This window comes from Heterodontus francisci, chromosome 27 (assembly GCF_036365525.1).
Source record: "Heterodontus francisci isolate sHetFra1 chromosome 27, sHetFra1.hap1, whole genome shotgun sequence".
Taxonomy (NCBI): domain Eukaryota; kingdom Metazoa; phylum Chordata; class Chondrichthyes; order Heterodontiformes; family Heterodontidae; genus Heterodontus; species Heterodontus francisci.
This window is the reverse complement of record NC_090397.1, coordinates 67,894,172-67,916,051: the sequence shown is the minus strand read 5'-3', so window position 1 is coordinate 67,916,051 and position 21,880 is coordinate 67,894,172. Positions and strand designations below refer to the sequence as shown.

At 43.7% G+C, this 21,880-nt stretch overlaps 2 protein-coding genes across 2 annotated transcripts in view; one reads left to right on the top strand and one right to left on the bottom strand.

The window, feature by feature from the left end:
• LOC137384883 (proline and serine-rich protein 2-like) overlaps nucleotides 1–21,079 on the bottom strand; it is a 58,962-nt gene extending 37,883 nt beyond the window's left edge. Inside the window, exons 1-2 of the mRNA XM_068059536.1 lie at nucleotides 21,007–21,079; nucleotides 20,712–20,934 (exon numbers count right to left, since the gene is read on the bottom strand). The gene's annotated coding sequence lies outside the window, so the exon portion shown is untranslated. The remainder of the gene's footprint in view (nucleotides 1–20,711; nucleotides 20,935–21,006) is intronic.
• LOC137384955 (uncharacterized) overlaps nucleotides 1–21,880 on the top strand; it is a 60,804-nt gene that overhangs the window by 22,186 nt on the left and 16,738 nt on the right. The gene's annotated exons all lie outside the window — the stretch shown is intronic.

Below are 21,880 nucleotides of genomic sequence, written 5' to 3'. Positions count from 1 at the left end.
TCCTTGATAAGTATGTCAGGCAGGGAGGAAGTTGTCGAGCGAGGGAGCCGTGGTTTACTAAAGAAGTTGAAGCGCTTGTCAAGAGGAAGAAGAAGGCTTATGTTAGGATGAGACGTGAAGGCTCAGTTAGGGCGCTTGAGAGTTACAAGCTAGTCAGGAAGGATCTAAAGGGAGAGCTAAGAAGAGCAAGGAGAGGACACGAGAAGTCATTGGCGGATAGGATCAGGGAAAACCCTAAGGCTTTCTATAGGTATATCAGGAATAAAAAAATGACTAGAGTTAGATTAGGGCCAATCAAGGATAGTAGTGGGAAGTTGTGTGTGGAATCAGAGGAGATAGGGGAAGTGTTAAATGAATATTTTGCGTCAGTATTTACAGTAGAGAAAGAAAATGTTGTCGAGGAGAATACTGAGATTCAGGCTACTAGGCTAGATGGGATTGAGGTTCGCAAGGAGGAGGTGTTATCAATTTTGGAAAGTGTGAAAATAGATAAGTCCCCTGGGCCAGATGAGATTTATCCTAGGATTCTCTGGGAAGCTAGGGAGGAGATTGCAGAGCCTTTGTCCGTGATCTTCATGTCGTCATTGTCGACAGGAATAGTGCCGGAAGACTGGAGGATAGCAAATGTTGTACCCTTGTTCAAGAAGGGGAGTAGAGACAGCCCTGGTAATTATAGACCTGTGAGCCTTACTTCGGTTGTGGGTAAAATGTTGGAAAAGGTTATAAGAGACAGGATTTATAATCATCTTGAAAAGAATAAGTTCATTAGTGATAGTCAGCACGGTTTTGTGACGGGTAGGTCGTGCCTCACAAACCTTATTGAGTTTTTCGAGAAGGTGACCAAACAGGTGGATGAGGGTAAAGCAGTGGATGTGGTGTATATGGATTTCAGTAAGGCGTTTGATAAGGTTCCCCATGGTAGGCTATTGCAGAAAATACGGAAGTATGGGGTTGAAGGTGATTTAGAGCTTTGGATCAGAAATTGGCTAGCTGAAAGAAGACAGAGGGTGGTGGTTGATGGCAAATGTTCATCCTGGAGTTTAGTTACTAGTGGTGTACCGCAAGGATCTGTTTTGGGGCCACTGCTGTTAGTCATTTTTATAAATGACCTGGAAAAGGGTGTAGAAGGGTGGGTTAGTAAATTTGCGGATGACACTAAGGTCGGTGGAGTTGTGGATAGTGCCGAAGGATGTTGTAGGGTACAGAGGGACATAGATAGGCTGCAGAGCTGGGCTGAGAGATGGCAAATGGAGTTTAATGCGGAAAAGTGCGAGGTGATTCACTTTGGAAGGAGTAACAGGAATGCAGAGTACTGAGCTAATGGGAAGATTCTTGGTAGTGTAGATGAACAGAAAGATCTTGGTGTCCAGGTGCATAAATCCCTGAAGGTTGCTACCCAGGTTAATAGGGCTGTTAAGAAGGCATATGGTGTGTTAGCTTTTATTAGTAGGGGGATCGAGTTTCGGAGCCACGAGGTCATGCTGCAGCTGTACAAAACTCTGGTGAGACCGCACCTGGAGTATTGCGTGCAGTTCTGGTCACCGCATTATAGGAAGGATGTGGAAGCTATGGAAAGGGTGCAGAGGAGATTTACTAGGATGTTGCCTGGTATGGAGGGAAGGTCTTACGAGGAAAGGCTGAGGGACTTGAGGTTGTTTTCGTTGGAGAGAAGGAGGAGGAGAGGTGACTTAAGAGAGACATATAAGATAATCAGAGGGTTAGATAGGGTGGATAGTGAGAGTCTTTTTCCTCGGATGGTGATGGCAAACACGAGGGGACATAGCTTTAAGTTGAGGGGTGATAGATATAGGACAGATGTCAGAGGTAGTTTCTTTACACAGAGAGTAGTAGGGGCGTGGAACGCCCTGCCTGCAACAGTAGTAGACTCGCCAGCTTTAAGGGCATTTAAGTGGTCATTGGATAGACATATGGATGAAAATGGAATAGTGTAGGTCAGATGGTTTCACAGGTCGGCGCAACATCGAGGGCCTGTACTGCGCTGTAATGTTCTAAAAAGTTAGCTCTTATCAACCTCCCTCACACTCATTTTATACTTTAGAATCCTGTTCAGTACCACATGCCAGTTTACCTAGCACTGAATCCTTCTTTGGCCTCCTTATCTCGAGAGACAATGGGTAAGCGCCTGGAGGTGGTCAGTGGTGTGTGGAGCAGCGCCTGGAGTGGCTATAAAGGCCAATTCTAGAGAGACAGGCTCTTCCGCAGGTGCTGCAGAAAAATTTGTTTGTCGGGGCTGTTGCACAGTTGGCTCTCCCCTTGCGCCTCTGTCTTTTTTCCTGCCAACTACTAAGTCTCTTCGACTCGCCACACTTTAGCCCCGCCTTAATGGCTGCCCGCCAGCTCTGGCGAACGCTGGCAACTGACTCCCACGACTGGTGATCAATGTCGCAGGACTTCATGTCGCGTTTGCAGACGTCTTTAAAGCGGAGACATGGACGGCCGGTGGGTCTGATACCAGTGGCGAGCTCGCTGTACAATGTGTCTTTGGGGATCCTGCCATCTTCCGTGCGGCTCACATGAGAAAGCCATCTCAAGCGCCGCTGACTCAGTAGCGTGTATAAGCTGGGGATGTTGGCCGCCTCGAGGACTTCTGTGTTGGAGATACGGTCCTGCCACCTGATGCCAAGGATTCTCCGGAGGCAGCGAAGATGGAATGAATTGAGACATCGCTCTTGGCTGACATACGTTGTCCAGGCCTCGCTGCCATAGAGCAAGGTACTGAGGACACAGGCCTGATGCACTCGGACTTTTGTGTTCCGTGTCAGTGCGCCATTTTCCCACACTCTCTTGGCCAGTCTGGACATAGCAGTGGAAGCCTTTCCCATGCGCTTGTTGATTTCTGCATCTAGAGACAGGTTACTGGTGATAGTTGAGCCTAGGTAGGTGAACTCTTGAACCACTTCCAGAGCACTGACTGTACTTCACTTTATTACTACTAATATAGCACCTTTAATGCAGTAAAATATCCAAAGGCACATCACAGGAGTATAAATCAGACTAAATTGACACCTGGTCAAAAAAAGGAACAATTAGGGCAGGTGACTAAAATCTTGGTCAAAGAGGTCGGTTTTAGATAGGAGAGAGGCTGAGGTTCGGGGGCGGGAATTCCAGCAATTCGGGCCTAGACGATTGAAGGCACAGCTGCCAATAGTGGGATGATGGAAGTGGGGGTTGCATGAGGTCAGAGTCAGAGGAACCTAGAGTTCTTGGACTGTTGTAGGGTTGGAGATGACAGAATTAGGAACATAGGGACAGAAGTAGGCCATTTAGCCCCTCTAGCCTGTTCTGTTGGTAGCACTGTTTCCTTTGGGTCAAAAGGTCATGGGTTCAAGTCCCACTCCAGGACTTGAGCGCACAAATCCAGGCTGATAGTCCACTGCAGTACTGAGGATGAGATGTTAAATCAAGGCCCTATCTGCCCTCTCAGGTGGATGCAAAACATCCCAAGGCACTATTTCAAAGAAGAGTAGTGGAGTTCTCCCTGGTGTCCTGGCCAATATTTATCCCTCAATCAACCTCACTCACGCAAAAAAAAGAAAAAAATCATCTGGTCATTATCACACTGCTGTTTGTGGGATCTTGCTGTGTGCACATTGATTGCTGTATTTCCTACATTACAACAGTGACTATGCTTCAAAAGTGTTTCATTGGCTGAAAAGTGCTTTGTGACATCCTGAGATTGTGAATGGTATATTATAAAATTGCAAGTCTTTTCATTTTAGAGATAGGGAGGGGTGAGGCCATGGTGGGATCTGAACATGTGGTTGGCAAATTTGAAAAACAAGGTGCAATATGACTTTCCCAGTCTGACTAGGACATTCCCCACCCCCTTGTTTAAAGATAGGTCCATACATAATCAGTAATGACAGAAGCACTCTACTTACATCTATGGGCAACCTGAGGGGCCATCCCACCTGTACCTACATCAAAAATAGCAACCCAGTACCAGCAGTACAAACTGTTTATATCTGCTGCCACTGGCAGCAGTCCGAGGGAACAGATCAGTCTTGGCACTTGAAAGAGACAAATGAGGACAAAATTGGAAAACATCTTTCATTTCCTAAACACTGACAAGCTTCACCCTGAAATTCACACCAAAAAAAAACACACTATAATTGACCTCCAATTGTGATTTTTTTTTAAAAACCTTCCCCGCCCCAGGGAGAAAGCTTGTAGGATATAACAAATAGAATAATCAGATGGAATCTACTGAATATGAGGACATTGAGCAAACTATTTGACCATGACTAGTTTATTGGAGGTGAACTGCAAGGTCAGGTCATATAATGACTATCTCGTATTCCATTAATTACAATGGATGTCCTCTTATACAACAATGTGAGCTGTGTAATTGGACCCAACCACAACTGAGGTTTACCCTTAATGAAGCCAAGGTGATGAACAGCAATATGGTATTTATAAATCAGTAATACAGTAAGATTTTGTTTTTAATCTTTCCACCCTCCAATACTAATGATCACCCATCATTTACCAGGGTGACATTTGAAACAGTAAAGCATGCAGTAAGCAAAGGGCTCACAGAGGCAGAATAATTGAAGGTGTAGAACAGAAATAATCGGAGACCAAACATTCAGTGTGGTCACCTTTGAATATTAATGAACTGTAAAGTTCATTCAGGAGTACTATTGATGTCAGTAGCATGCAATGAAACACAAAACCACCAATCAATTAACAGCTGTTGGGATGTTGTAACCCATAATGTCATAATTATACCTTGGAGAGGGAAATGTAGTTATGCTAACAAACTGAGATCCCAGGTAGACTTTATATGGCATAACAATGCAAACTAGCCCTGCTTACATGATTCTATTCTGAAAGCCACATCATATAATCTGCCAGTCAGTTGGTCCAAAGCCCACTTTTGCCAATTAACTGTTGCTTGCTCTATATTGTTCTGGACCTATTGAAATTTGAAACAATAAGTGTCTAAATCCAAGGAATATGCAATTTATTTACATTCTTTAACAATAGATCACTGAAATTTGGCTATTAATTTTGGAACCTTTAAATTCTTGGAAAATGGTTGGTGTAAATTCTGCATGAGGTGAGCTGAAATTAATGGGTAGCAAATTGTAAGTACTGTAACACAGGAAAATGCAAGGTGAGGGACCAGGTGAGGGCAGAAGAGGACTCCTCACTTGCTTCTATTCTTACCTCTCCAATCATTTTGAACTATATTTTTGAACTATAGAGGAAATCAAGGATTATGAGAAACAGACAGGAAAGGGGAGTTCAGGATTGTAGAGTGGCAAATGTGATATCCTTATTCAAGAAAGGGTATAAGGACAGTCCTTGTGACTATAGGCGATCAGTTTAACATTAGTGGTGGGTAATGTTTCAGAAACAATCATGGGGTGGGGTGGGGGGGCAGCTTTTCAGACACTTGGAGAGGTTGCAGTTAATTACGGAGAGTGAGCACAGATTTGTAAAAGGCAGATCATGCTTGACTAATCCAATAGGATATTTTGATGAAATAACGGAGAAGGGTGTTGAAAGAAGGGAGAGCAATGGATGTTGTCTACATGGATTTTAAGAAAGCGTTTGACAAAGTACCACACAAAAGTCTGGTTAACAAAATTGAGGCTTGTGCAATAGGAGGGTCAGTGTCAGCTTGGATTAAAAAATTGGATTAAGGATAGAAAACAGCAAGTTGTGGTCAAGCACTGAAGGCACTGGATACTGCAAAGGCTATGGGCCCTGACAACATTCTGGCAATAGTACTGAAGACCTGTGCTCCAGAACCTGCCACGCCCCTAGCCAAGCTGTTCCAGTACAGCTACAACACTGGCATCTACCCAACAATGTGGAAAATTGCCCAGGTATGTCCTGTACACAAAAAGCAGGACAAATCCAACCCGGCCAATTACCGCCCCATCAATCTACTCTCAATCATCAGTAAAGTGATGGAAGGTGTCATCAACAGTGCTATCAAGCAGCACTTGCTTAGCAATAACCTGCTGAGTGACGCTCAGTTTGGGTTCCGTCAGGGCCACTCAGCTCCTGACCTCGTTACAGCCTTGGTTCAAATATGGACAAAAAGAGCTGTATTCAAGAGGTGAGGTGAGAGTGACTGCCCTTGATATCAAGGCAGCATTTGACCGAGTATGGCATCAAGGAGCCCTAGCAAAACTGGAGTCAATGGGAATCAGGGGGAAAACTGTCTGCTGGTTTGAGCTGTACCTAGTGCAAAGGATGATGGTTGTGGTTGTTGGAGGTCAATCATCTCAGCTCCAGGACATCACTGCAGGAGTTCCTCAGGATAGTGTCCTCGGCCCAATCATTTTCAGCTGCTTCATCATTGACCTTCCTCCAATCATAAGGTCAGAAGTGGGGATGTTCGCTGATAATTGCACAATGTGAGTCCTCAGATACTGAAGCAGCCCAAGTAGAAACGGAGCAAGACCGGGACAATATCCAGGCTTGGGCTGATAAGTGGCAAGTAACATTTGCGCCACACAAGTGCCAGGCAATTAAAGCAGGGCTACCTGAACCAAGCCCGACCAGACCCGACGACATGTGTCGGGTTCAGGTCGGGACTCTCTTCTGGGTTCGGCATACGGGCTCAGGTCGGGTTGGACTGGACGTGGACACAGTGCTGCCTTGCTCAGGGAGGGAAGTAATCTTCAAAATTTGAACATTCAGCCGGGACGTCAAGGTGGGAAACGTGCTGCCAGAACAGAGGATCACAACATTTGGACAAGGTAAAGCACAATAACCTGTTTGATATAATAACTTTATTACGGTAGTCGGGTCGGGCGCGTGAACAAATCAAAGGCCTCGGGCCTGGGTCGGGTTGAGTCGGGCCCAGGTCGGGTTTCAAATTCATACCGGAGCAGGTCTTTACAGGCAATGACCATCTCCAACAAGAGAGAATCTAACCATCTCCCCTTGACATTCAATGGCATTACCATCGCTGAATTCCCCACTATCAACATCCTGGGGGTTACCATTGACCAGAAACTGAACTGGAGTAGCCATATAAATACCATGGCTACAAGAGCCTGTCAGAGGCTACGAATCCTGTGGTAAGTAATTCACCTTCTGACTCCCCAGTGTCTGTCCACCATCTACAAGGCACAAGTCAGGAGTGTGATGGAATACTCTCCACTTGCCTGGATGGGTGCAGCTCCAACAACACTCAAGAAGCTCGACACCATCCAGAACAAAGCAGCCCGCTTGATTGGCACCCCATCCACAAACCTTCACTCCCTTCACCACCCACTCACAGTGGTAGCAGTGTGTACCATCTGCAAGATGCACTGCAGCAACACACCAAAGCTCCTTCGACAGCACCTTCCAAACCCACGACCTCTACCACTGAGAAAGACAAGGGCGGCAGTTGCCTGGGAACACCACCACCTGCAAGTTCCCCTCCAAGTCACACACCATCCTGATTTGGAACTATATCGTCGTTCCTTCACTGTCGCTGGGACAAAATCATGGAACTCCCTTCCTAACAGCACTGTGGGTGTACCTACCCCACATGGACTGCAGTGGTTCAAGGAGGTAGCTCACCACCACCTTCTCAAGGGCAATTAGGGATGGGCAATAAGTGCTGGCCTGGCCAGTGATGCCCACATCTCGTGAATGAATTTAAAAAAAAAATTGTTGTTTTGCAGACTGGAGGATGGTAGAGAGTGATGTTCCTGAAGGATCAGTGCTAGAACCACAGCTTTTTTGATATATAAATGACTTGGATATTGGAATCCAGAGTAGAATTTCAAAATTTGTCAACAATACCAACCTTGGAGGTATGGCGAACAGTGAGGATGATGCCAATCAACTGCAACAGGGCATAGATAAGCCAGCAAAATGGGCATACAATTGGCAGATGGAATTTAATTTGGAGAGGTGTGAGGTGATGCATTTTAGCAGAAGGGATAGGGAGAGGCAATATAGCCAAAGTGGCACAGTTCTAAAGAGAGTGCAGGGACAGAGTGACCTAGGCTTTATGTGCATAGATCTTTGAAGGTGGCAGGACACATTGAGAGAGTAGTTAGTAAACCATATGAGATCTTCAGCTTCATAAATAGGGGTATTGGAGTACAAAAGCAGGAAAGGGCTGGAGAGCACCAATGGGCATAATCCCAGTGGTCACGCTGGAATTACAGCCATGGGAAATTTGGGATGGGATGGGGTGGGGTGAGGTGCCAGAGAATTGGTCCCCCAAATTTCCACTGATACAGCAACTGGGGGCACAATTATATTCTCCTGCCCCTGGAAGCAGCGACGGGCGAAAAAAAATGGTGGACCGCATGTGCGGGCTGCACGACGCCATGCCGCCGTGATCTACCAGGCAGCGGCTCATGATAATATGCCGGTTGGGTCGCACCTCCCCCAATCACGTGGTGGGGGCAGGCTCTGCGACACTGGCAACACTGTCAGCTGCCTGTGCGCAGGCACTGGTGTCATTTTTAAAGAGCAGCCAGACCTACCACTAAATTTAACTATTTAAAACCGTACCGCACCACCCCCCCCCCCACAGTACACCACAATAAAAAAAAATTCGCCCCATCTCCCCCAATATCACTTACAAATAATAGTTGCCCTCCCCTCTCCGAAAGACGTACGTGCAAGTCTTGACCTTCCCCCCCCCCACCCAAACTGTTCAAAGTGCAGAGATCTCTACTTTGCCCCCTCCCCAAAATTATTAATGCACATTTGACCCCGTAACCCCCCCCCCACCCCATTACACTGAAAATCTTAAATACCCCCCCTACCCGCCTCCGTGACGCCAGCTTTCCCTGCGATGGGAAAGTCAAGGTGCCTGAGTGCCAGCCGCCGCTCGGAAGATCCCAGGCAGCAGAGATCACTGACAATTTTATTTAAATGTATTCTTTTGGGTCCCATCGCCCAACGACAGTGAGGCCGCCACGGAGCCTCGCCGGGAAAATCAGGCCCGGCACTCCCAGTGTCGGGCTCTGTGGCAGGCTACTGCCAGTACAATCTTCTGGCACCCCCCTCTGCCACGGATCCCGACGTTGGGATCTCAACAAAATCCAGCCCTGGATCTCTGCATTCCACAGTACATATAATCACTGCCCCCTTTTCACGTTTAAGTTACTGACTCAAATGTAATAAGGGGGCAGTTATTCAGAGGTCACTGGCTCCATCAGGGAGGCAAGCAACTGAGTGGCATAAATGCATGCAGAACCGGATTTTCCACTAACAGGTTCCAAGTTTTCTGTAGTCAATCTGTAGTCGGAACCAGTTGAGGCTAGACAGGCCACCTATCCCACAGGAACTCTGGTATGAAAGACAATGACATGCCTTCAAACAATACAACTTTTTTTTGCATAACATACCATCAAAGCAGATTAACAATTAAAAACGGCAGTAGATACCTATCACTTTTCATTTATTTCAGAATCATTGTCTCCTTCACTGCATTGTGCCATTTTAAATGGCCACTCAGCCACATTGTAAACACACTTTCAAGTTTTACTTGGTGTGTGTATCCTGGACAAGCAAGACAGTTACAATGGGTCAAAAGCTGTCTTGATCAGTGAAGGGTTAAGGCTTTGTGTTCAAGACAAATAAACTACCTTCACCTCAGATAAAAGGCATCATTACCACACACCATTCCTTCACAAACTGGTATATATATCAGGCTTCTGAAAGAAAGTTTCAGGTTACTCTTGGTACTGAACAAAACAGAATAAAAAAGGTTGTTAATAGTCTTTGATCAGCTACTGCAGCACTGGGGAAACATTGCTATTCATTTCTGATTTATTGTTAGAGCTGTTTGATTTTGAGAATGGCTCTAAATTCATTGTTTTGATCCCTGATGGTCAGATTACTATGCTTTCTTTGATACTCTTTCTCTCTCTCCCTTCCCCCAAAATACACATTTCAGTGAGGGTAGCAGTAAACATGGGTGAATTGCAGCAAGACTGGTATAGAGAGAAGGGCTGCTGGAGGTTATTTTTAGGCCCATGACTTCACTTTTGCTTTGTTATTATAATAAATAAAACGAAACATTTATAATACCTTATCAAAACAAAATGTCCGTGTTTCACACAAAATTAAATACTTTTGAACTGTAGTGTTTTTATGTCAACAAACATGGGTTTAACAAATGTCTTTTCCACAATTCACCAAATTTCTACCAGTAAATGTGGGAGCTGAGACACCGAGCCATCTAATTCCCATTTACAATTACAAATCAGGTCAAGGCCTGAAACAGAGTAGGAGCACTTCCTGCAAAGACCAAGCACAGCACCTGTCAGAGTAAGTGATTCGTTGAATATGCTTTAATTAGAAAGGGTAGCTTTACATAAAGCATGTTTGTGTCCATAAGGAATCACCAAACCATTGGCGTTTTCTTCCAAAACAGCAGATTGACTTGAGGGGAGTTTATCATTCCACTGGGGAAGGAAACAGCCCACATCAGATACCGTTTAAAAACTTCCAAACTTTCCTCCCAATCAATGTACTTTAATTTTAAAACCATAGGGGATCAATATGCAGCTATGATTGTATGTCGGGTCTTCTTATAGTGCCTTTGTTTTTGGGATCCTTAGTCCCACTCACCATTACAGATTGCAAGGATCACTGAACTACTGCCATTGCAACAGATTTATTCAAATGCCAATGGTTCACAAAAGTGCTGCCCATGCATCAGCTGTAGAAACTGACTGAAAGATTAGGATTTCTTTTTAAACTAATGAACTGCAGATTCTGATGCAAAATATTTGTCATTTAGAAGTCAGTGGAATGGTCAGACAGCACCATGCTTGCAATGCACTGCTGGGTGGAATGGGGGAGGGGGGGGAGCGGTTTGGGGGAAGCATATTCCACCTATAACTTCAAAAATATAGAAACATAGAAAAATTTATGGCACAGAGGAGGCCATTCGGCCCATTGTGTCTGTACTGGTCCAAAAAACTGTCTAATCCCACCTTCCAACTTGGTCCGTAGCCCTGTCAGTTACGGAACCTCAAGTGCATATCCAAGCACTTTTAAAATGAGGAGATGGTTTCTGCCTCTATCACCCTTTCAGGCAGTGATATCCAAACCCCCATTACCCTCAGGGTGAAAGAAATACCTCAATTCCCTTCTAGTCCTTTTACCAGTTACTTTAAATCTATGCCCGCTGGTTATTGACCTCTCTAAGGAAATAGGTCCTTCCCATCCACTCCATCTAGGCCCCTCATAATTTTATACACCTTAATTAAATCTCCCCTCAGCCTGCTCTGTTCCAGAAAAAAAACTATCCCAAACTGCCAGATGCTCTTTGCTTACAAGGTGTGATGGAGGGGTAGGAATGTACTGTGGAACAAATGATGAAAGAGAGAGAGAGAGAGAGAGAGAGAGAGAAAGAAAGAGTTAGGAGCCAGTCTCAAGCCCAGATCTTTGCAATGACATTAGAAGTTTATTGCCTTATCAGCTTCTCTGTTGGCAAACTATATGTGGCACAGGGAGATCTAAAGAGCAGTTTAATGGAAATGAACCATTTTTGCCTTATTGCATTATTGACTTGTCTTCCTTTAGTTCAAGCCCTATTCCAGAACTTTAAATTAGACTGGCACTTCAATGTAGTCCAGAGGGAGTGATGCATTGTTGAAGCTGTCGTATTTCAGCTGAGATGCTAAACTGGTGCCCTGACATGACTATCTGTCTGTATGTCTGTTCAGATGGGTGTAAAAAAATAATCCAATGACTCTTTTTCTAATATGATCATGGAGTTCTTCTGGTGAACTGGCTAAAATTCATTTCCCAACAACACTCAAAACTGACAAAAATCATAGAATAGTTACAGCACAGAAGGAGGCCATTTGGTCCATCGTGTCTGTGCCAGCTCCCTTCAAGAGCAACTCACATATGAACAAGGAGTAGAAGTAGGCCATTCGTCCCCTCAAGCTTGCTCCGCCGTTCAATAAGATCACGGCTGATCTGTTTGTGTCTCGAATTCCACACTCCCGTCTACCCCCGATAACCTTTGATTCCCTTGCCTAACAAAAATCTATCTACCTCCACCTTAAAAATATTCCATGACCCCGCCTCCACCACCTTCTGAGGCAGAGAGTTCCAAAGTTGCACAACACTCAGAGAAGATTTCTCTTCATCTCTGTCCGAAAAGGACGACCCCTAATTTTATAACAGTGCCCCCTAGTTCTGGACACCCCCACAAGAGGAAACATCCTTTCCACATCCACCTTGTCAAGACCGTTCAGGATCTTATATATTTCAATCAAGTCTCCCCTCATTCTTCTAAACTCCAGTGAAAACAAGCCCAGTCTGTCCAACCTTTCCTCATAAGACAACCCGCTCATTCCAGCTATCAATCTAGTAAACCTCCTCTGAACCGCCTCCAATGCATTTACATCCTTCCTTAAATAGAGACCAAAACCGCACCAGTATTTGAGAGTCTTATTCCCTGCCCTTTCCCCATAACCCTGCAAATTGTTGTTTTTCTCTTTAGATGCTTATCCAATTCCCTTTTGAAAGACACAATTGAATCTGCTTCCGCCACTGCTTCAGGTATTTCAGATCCTATCACTCGCTGCATGTCGCCTTACACCTTAACTAAAGATATAAAGGTTAAAATGATACAAAAAAAAAGGCAGCTTTTGACTAATGTAAGGTTCATGATACACAAAAGAGAACCAAGCTGAACGCAGAAAGTACAGAGATCAAAAAAAGGAAAAAAAAAGAGGGATGTAAAGAGAGTATGAGAATAGATTAGAGGCCAACATAAAAAGGAGCTCAAAAATCTTTTATAAGCATGTAAATAGTAAATGGGTAAACAAAGTAAGAGTGGGGCCAATTAGGGGCAAAAAGATCTTCTTGTGGAGGCAGATGGTAAGGCTGAAGTACTAATGAATTCCTCAGATATCTACGTTCTTCTAATTCCGTGTTCTTGAGTGTCCTGATTTCAATCACTCCACCATTGGTGGCCATTCCTTCAGCTGTCTGGGCCCTCAGCTCTGGAATTTCCTCCCTAAACCTCTCCGCCTCTCTTTCCTCCTTCAAGACACTCCTTAAAACCTATTTCTTTAACCAAGCTTTTGTTCATCTGCCCTAATATCTCCTATGTGGCTCGGTGTCATTGGGATGTTAAAGGTGCTATTTAAATACAAGTTGTCATTGTTACTGATTCATTGCATTGAGTGTGTCACCTTCCAAAGGTAAAAGGGGAGACTCGTGATCGCATGTTTACATTTCAATAAGCTGACAGAGTGGCAAGGGTTCTCTATTTGATTCCTGGGCTATGCAAATATTTACCTAGATATTGGGCAGGTAAAGGCACACAGTGGTTTGTAGGGGTTGAAAGGTCTATTTTCAGGAGTGGTTTGTGATGCCGAACCTGGAGTGGAATATTTGGCGTAAAATCTCACTGTGGGCGGCGCAGTGGTTAGCACCCAACCTCACAGCTCCAGCGACCCGGGTTCAGTTCTGGGTACTGCCTGTGCGGAGTTTGCAAGTTCTCCCTGTGACCGTGTAGGTTTCCGCCGAATGCTCCGGTTTCCTCCCACAGCCAAAGACTTGCAGGTTGATAGGTAAATTGGCCATTGTAAATTGCCCCTAGTGTAGGTAGATGGTAGGAGAATTGAGGGAAGGTGGGGATGTGGTAGGGGACATGGGATTAATGTAGGATGAGTATAAATGGGTGGTTGATGGTCGGCATGGACTTGGTGGGCCGAAGGGCCTGTTTCAGTGCTGTATCTCTCTATGACTCTAAGCTGCAGCAAGCAGAAACAAAGTATTTAAAAATGAGCAAAACAAATACCTATAGAAACAAATTTATATTGCAATTGCTGAGTGGGAAAAACTGACTGACCATGTTTTGAATGAAACTGAGTGTATGTTAGCATTTTTGGTGGGGTATTATTTTTTAATCAAAGGAAGAAATACCAGTGCTGCAGAAAAGAACATTTTTCTATTTGTCAGCAATAATCATTGCCATGGCAGATAAAGGATGGGTTAGAGGCTGGGAGCATAAAACTTTCTTTAAATTTTCAAACTGTCCCAACCTTGTGCCTTTAACAAATGTTACTTCATTCGCTTCCTCTCCCCCTCTAACCTCTCTCACCCTCCTCTCCCCCTCCAGGCCACCATACTGTGTTTTCTCTAAAGTGAGTTTGCCATTGTCGATCTAGTGTTGTTTCTCTGATGACAGTACAATCTGGAAGTTCTGCATTTAGTTCTTTCCAGGTTGGGTTTTATCTAGAACTGTACATTAGGATTAAGATCAGTGGCTTACAGGTCTTCCAATTCATCCTGACTTGGAACTATATCACCATTCCTTCACTGTCACTGGGTCAAAATCCTGGAACTGCCTTCCAAACAGCACTGTGGGTGTACCTACCCCAAATGGACTGCAGTGTTCAAGGCAGCTCACCACCACCTTCTCAAGGGCAATTAGGGATGGGCAATAAATTGGCCTGGCCAGCGACGTCCACATCCCATGAATGAATAAAAAAAAATATTTCTGGGAATGATTCGATGTGACTAACAATGATTACTGTAACAGTAGCTTAAGTGCAAATTTCCTAAAATACTGAAGTAACAATTTTGTTCACCTGCTTTATTTCCAAGTAGTTCACTATTTAGGTGGTCCTCTTTCATTGTCATTACTGACTCTGTCTTCTTAGCGTTGAATTGACAATCAATTTTTTAAACTAGCCTGGTTTATTTTCTCAAGTACCTTGTTTTTCCATTCCTGCAGTAAGTAGTGCCAAATTTATCAAATTTTGGTTGTTTTCCAATGATCTGTGATAGAACACATCCTTGTCTTACTTTGATAACACATTTAGTTCTTACATAGACTGAAAACAAAATTGACAAACAGCTATATCAAAAACTATTCAATATTCACTTATATGTCTCTGTGTGAAATCAATCTGATCTACTTTGCTTTTGACTGTTATAGCACATAATTTTTTTGTAATGTCTTAAAATGGAGTAAAAAGGAACACGATGCTGAAACTCTGTTGGATTGATTGCTGCATTCCACTTTCACAGCAATAAACATCATCTGCTACAGATTTCAGTTTTTAAACTCTAGCTTCCCTCAATCACATTTATCAATTATAGAAACTTTTATTACCCACCACCCCCCGAAATAGTAATGATAAAAAGTTGGCCCACTTCATTAGCTTCCATCTGAAATGCTTCTCTTTATAGGTTTTCTTGTATAAAAGATAGGGTTGGCAGAAAATATTCAATTTGTAAATCCTAAACAGATTTCCTTTTGTTGCTTGAAAACTGTATTTACTTAAGAGAAGCTCCAGGCGGTAATAAGTTAATATTTTATAAATGTATATTTGATCAGTGAGAACGTTTCTCCTTGTTGAATTTAGCCATTTCTACTAATTGGGGAGAAGATTGATTTTTGGCCACCGCTGGTCAATGACACCAGAAACACAGCAGGAAAAATTCCTGCCTTTGCTATTTCTGCCAATGTTGTAAGGACATTTCAAAGAATATATTTATGATTTTCCTGGGAATCGTACCACTATGTTTATGAAGTAACAAATAGAGACCAGAGGAAATCTTCATCCCTCAGCGGACTCAAAGAAATTGCTGCACTTCAGATCAGTTTACAGATCAGGAAATACATAAGTAATAGGAGATGGAATAGGCTATATGGCCCTTCAAGCCCACTTTACTATTCAAAAAAATCATGGCCAATTTTCCACCTCAATTTCACTTTCCCACCTGAGCCCCATATCCATTGATTCAGCGCAAAACTAAAATCAGTCTGTTTGCAATCTTGGCGCCATATTTGACCCCAAGATGAGCTTCTGACCATATACTCACGCCATCACCAAGACCACCTATTTCCACCTCCATAACATCGTCCAGTTCTGCCCGTCTCAGCTCAATCTCCTGCTGAATCCCTCATTCATTACCTCGAGACTTGACTATTTAAATGCACTCCTGGCTGCTCTCCCACATTCTACCCTCTAAAGTGGAGGACATTCCAAACTCTGCTGCCCGTGTCTAACTCACACCAAGTCCCGTTCCCCTATCACCCCTGTGCTCACTGACCTGCATTGGCTCCCAGTTACGCAAAATCTTGATTTTAAAATTCTCACCTTTTTTTTTTAATTAAAATTTTTTTTAAAAACTGCTCTCTATCTGTAATCTCCTCCAGACCCACAACCCTCAGATATCTGGGCTCATCTAATTCTGGCCTCTTGAGCACCCCGATTTTAATCGCTCCACCATTAGAAACCATGCCTTCAATTGCCCAGGCCCTAAGCTCTGGAATCCCCTCCCTACACCTCTCTGCCTCACTTTCCTCCTTCAAACCTACCTCTTTGACCAAGCTTTTGGTCATCTGACCTAGTATCTCCTTTACGTAGCTCGGTGTCATATTTTGTTTTATGATGCTCCTGTCGTCACCTTGGGACATTTTCTTACACTAAAGGTGCTATTTAAATATATGTTGTTTTTGTTGTTGATTCCCTTAGTACCCAAAAATCTACTGATCTCAAAAGAAATACTGTGAGGGGTGACGAGCAAGAGGTGAATCGTACAAATTTATAACCCAGATTTGAAAGACCATACAGCAGGATTTCTACACTGCTCTCTTGGCTGGGTTCACTGTCTAGCACCAAGTCATCCAGGATATCACAGTCCCTGTCCTCACCCACATGATGCCCACATTCTCAGCTCGCCAAGCTCCACTGGCTTCCTGTCTCTCACAGAATTCTCATCCCTCACTTCTAAAATTTCTCTGCTGCCCGTGTCTTAACTCGCACCCAAGTGCTGTGCGCCCATCATCCCTGTGCTTGGTGACCTACACTGGCTCCCGGTCACACAATGTTGATTTTTAAATTCTTATCCTCGTTTTTGAATTGTTACATGGCCTCACCCTCTCTACCCCTGTAACCTCCTCCAGCCCTACAACCCTCCGTGATACCTGTGCTCCTCCAATTCTGGCCTCTTAAGCATCCCGGATTTTAAAATTGCTCCATTGGCAGTCATGCCTTGAGCTGCCAATTCTGGAATTCTCTCCCTAAACCTCTCTGCCTCTTTTCTCCTTTAAGACATGCCTTAAAAACCTACTTTTTTTTATTCGTTTGTGGGATGTGGGCATCACGGTCACTCCTAATATCTCCTTATGTGGCTCGGTGTCAATTTTTGTTTGATAACACTCCTGTGAAGCACCTTGGGATGTTTTATGACATTATTAGCTTGGTCAAAGACATAGGTTACATTTATTATACAAGTTGTTGTTGTGGTCCTGCTTCTCTCTGCTTGTGATCTTCTCCAGCCCTAGGTCTCTGTACGCACCTATGGCACTCCAGCCTTGTTCTCTATTCCTATTATTCTCCATTCCTTCAGCCACCTTGCCTCTGGACCTGGCTCCCTCCGTAGCTCTTGCTTGCCACTTCGCTTCCCACCTTCAAAAACCTCCGTCAGACCTTCCTCTTTAACTGTGCTTTTGCCCTCACTAACTCTCTCCTTCCCTCCCAACCCTCTCTGTCTCTGTTCACTGTTAACCACTCTGTAAAGCACCCAAAAGTCTCTATGAAGTGAGTGCTGTGGAAATGCAAGTTGTTGATTATAAAATCAGGATACTTTATTTATAAAGATAAAGATCGCTTTTAAATGCCAGCTCTCTTTATATCAACCCCTTACAAACAAACAAACATTCATGAAACAATTTTCTGAACATGTACTGTTTCGTTGTAATGTATCAGGCTAGACACCAATTATAATTACTGCTTCGAAGAGTGGGTGGGCTGCATTCCTGGAATTCCTATGCATGTCTATTATTGGTGAACAAGGATGCCTACATTGACAGAGGGGGTTTAATATTTTACTGTTTACGCTACAGAAATGGAAATGTTTATGTTTTTGTAATGAAAAATAAAGGACAATAGGAAATATCAACGGTTAAATATTAAACCATGAGGATGAGTAGTTTGTAACGCATAACATAAAAATATGCTAATATGTAGTAGACAGAGCACTGTGCCAGACAGAATTAAAATGTAAATACAGTTACATTGCAAAGGGTTGAAAACAGACTGTTCAAATGTGCAAAGAGACATTCTACTAAAACAAACTATAAAATATATGTGTGTTTCTCCTAGCCGCTAAAATGGCTATTTATAAAAAAAGGAGGCTGTTTGTCCCAACCTAAACTGGTCTACAAAATAAGCAATTGTTTTTCTCATGGTGCATTCACACTCCAAAAGTTCAATATTAGTGCAATGTCAAAACCAGAACTGAGCATGGGAGTGTAAATGAGGTGTTGAGAGCTCCGAGGGTTCTGATGAAAGGTCACAGACGTCAACTCTGTTTCTCTCTCCACAGATGCTGCCTGACCAGCTGAGTATTTCCAGCACTTTCTGTTTTTATTTCAGGTTTCCAGCATCTGTAGTATTTTGCTTTCATTATTATGCTAAGAGCTCAAACTGACTCCAAATGGAAGCAGCAGAAGACTGAATCCTCCAGGCTGTCTCATTCAGCCTAGTTGTGGTGTTAGATCAGACCCTGATGCCAGATTTACACTGTCAATACTGCATCAATGTGAAGTTAAAAAGCTTTGTCATGACACTGTGGATGTAATGTGAATGCACCCTTAAACCTCAGCAGAACCTAGTATTATATAGTATTTACATCACAGAAGCAGGCCACTCGGCCCAACAGGTCTATACTGCACACAAACCTCCTCCCATCTTACTTAAAGCAAGACTTTGTGTCTCTCAACCAAATGAACTAATGCAAGCAGCTATTTCTCTTGATGTTGACATCTAATGATAAAGCAACAGCTTACACAGAAATAGAATAGAATCATAGAATGGTTACAGCACAGAACAAGGCTAGACAGGGAGTAGCACCCCTCGCCCTTTCCCCATAACCCCGCAAATTTTTTTCCTCCTTCAGGACCTTAGCGAAGAGAAAGCCACTTCATACAAATAATTGTAATGGCAATGTCAATGTCTGTATTGTTTGTACCTGTTTTCTGCCTTTTCTCACCCTCGGCAGTGACTCAATGTGAGGTTTTGTTCTGGCAGCCCTCCCATACCTCACCCAAGTAAACATTATTTATGTCTGAAACCAGACAGTGAATGCTGGAAGACTATTGCCTCAGCACCAAGCCTAGCCCTGCCCTCATTAACAACCAGATGCTTGCACCTTCCAGCAAGGATTCCAATCGGGTGATCTGCCGCAGGAACATTAGCTGGTTTTTCCTCCTCCCTAGCCCAGGAATGCAGAGGCCCATCATCACCCGGACTGATATCAGATAACTCAACACAGACTGGGCATTGAGTACAGAACTGCATCTGGAGAATATAACCATCAGGGGAGCTTGTTAATATGATATCCCTCACCAATGAGGCATGGTTTCATTATCAAAGCCCAATTTCAGAATTCTGGGTTTGGAATGATTTTTTTTTTTTAACAGTGATAAAGGTACACTGTTAGCACATACGTAAATGCAGACTGACAAGATGTATTAACAAAACACACCTTAAAAATGTACACCAACATATCAGGCAAACTAACATGATGTGTCAACATGGCATACCATTGTGATTCACCATTATATGATACAACAATAGGTGCAACACGTCACCCTCGTATATGATAAAACGTGCCAACAAATCGAAAAACAAAGCAAACTAATAAGGCACACTAAGATGAAACAGTCAGTAAAACTGCATGGGTAAACAACACAGTACACCAATAATACAGTACACTGACCACCTCCAGGCGCTTACCCATTGTCTCTCGAGATAAGGAGGCCAAAGAAGACACCAATAATAGCACACCAATGCAAGTAGGCCAATAGGGTATTCTTCAAGGTTGAACCCAACCCAGGCCTGCTCTACATCACAAGCTCCCTTGTTCCAGGAAAGACTATATCAACCACCTTCTGGCCTAAATTATTTTCATGTCAGCCCTGGCTCAGTTCGTAGCACTCCCACCCAGAGTCAGAAGGGTTGTGGGTTCAAGTCCCACTCCAGGACTTGAGCACAAAAATCAAAGCTGACACTCCAGTGCCATACTGAGGGAGAGCTACACTGTCAGAGGTGCTGTCTTTCAGATGAAATGTTAAACCGAGGCTCTGTCTTCTCTCTCAGGTGGATGTAAAAGATCCCAAGGCGCTACTTTGAAGAGCAGGGAAGTTCTCCCCGGCACCCTGACCAATATTTATCCCTCAACCATCAGAGAAACAGATCATCAGGTGATTGCATTGCTGTTTGTGGGAGCTTGCTGCAAATTGGCTGCCGCGTTTCCTAAAACAGTGACGACATTTCAAAACTACTTTCATGGGCTGTAAAGTGCTCTGGGACATCCTGCCGTCATGAAAGGCGCTATGTAAATGCAAGACTTTCTCTAATGTTTTCCTCTGATGATTTTTACTCATTAAATCACCATATGGAATCGGCATTAAATAGTTATAAATGACAGGCTTTTAATGACAGCACCAACAACGATCTCCGCTGATTAGGGATTAATACACTGATGTTCCGAAACTGTAGAGTTTAAAAACCCACACTGTAGTCCTGTGTGACATGGTTAATCTTTCTGAGTTCCACTAAAAGAGGCAGAATAAGGTCACAAAACAGCAAGGTGGAGATTATGGTTTTTTTTTAATTACTTGAATTTACAGCACGTGTAAAATATCAGCCAGAAATCTGCTCTCAGGTTGAAATCAACAGAAACACACCAGAACCCCACACCTAGTCCCAATGATTTACCTGAACTAGTTGATCCGCTCAGGTTGAACTCCACCAGCTCAGGAATAAATGGAATCAATGAAAGTCTCGTCCTCTTTTCTCTCTCTTGCCGCACAGTCTGCAAACTCCCTCCTTGAGCTTTGGGTTTAGAGGCTCTGCCAGCAAGTTACTGATTAATTCTCGGGATTTAAAGAGCTCACATTTCCAGGCAACTGCTTCTGCGCAACTGGGCTTGGTCTCCTCCCTGTCAAGAGAGAAGCAGAGTGTGAGTGAGGACACCTCAAGCAGGCGGGGGCTTGTTCATAGGTAACCTTACCTCGTTAGCATTTTGCCACGCCTGCATTCACTCGGTCAGTCTGCTTTTTTTTTGTGTGGTCTGGGGGACTGTTTTACTTTAAATACACTCGGGAATGTGGATGCAACTTTTAAATTTGTACATGAATTGGGCATGACATCATTGTTGGACACTTTCCTGGGGGATGTGAATAAAGATAGTAGTGAGCAACGTAGTGTCTGTTTATATTCCCGTCCCCTTCCAGGGCCCTCCTTCCTTAATCGGCGCTAAGAAAATATGAATAATTTCACCCTTCTTAAAAAAAAAATCAGATTGTTCAAAAGTAATTGAGACATCGCCACCTACTGCCAGCTGGGCTCTTGTCAGTAGCAGCGCTCTGAATTGGAAGGTTCTAGGTGCCAGTTCTGTGCCTAGATTTGGGTGCCTTTATATTGGTCTTTGTCGAAATGGGCAAATTGGTTCAATGACTTCAATGAAACAATATATGGGGCAGGACCTATAACGGGCAGTCATAAGAAATACCAGTAGGAATAGGCCATTCAGCCCCTCGAGCCTGCTCCGCCATTCAGTAAAGATCATTGTTGAACTTTTACCTCAACTCCACCTTCCCGCCCAATCCCCATATTCCCCTACTGCCCAAAAATCTTATCAGTTTTGCCTTGAATATACTCAATGACTGAGCATCCACAGCCCTCTGGGGTAGAGAATTCCAAAGATTCACAACCCTGTGAGTGAAGACATTTCTCCTCATCTCAGTCCTAAATGGCCAGCCCCTTATCCTGAGGCTATACTCCCTAGTTCTAGACTCTGCAACCAGGGGAAACAGCATCTAAACCGTCGAACCCTCTCAGAATCGTACACGTCTGTTTTGCGCCTGCCCATAAGATGAATTTCT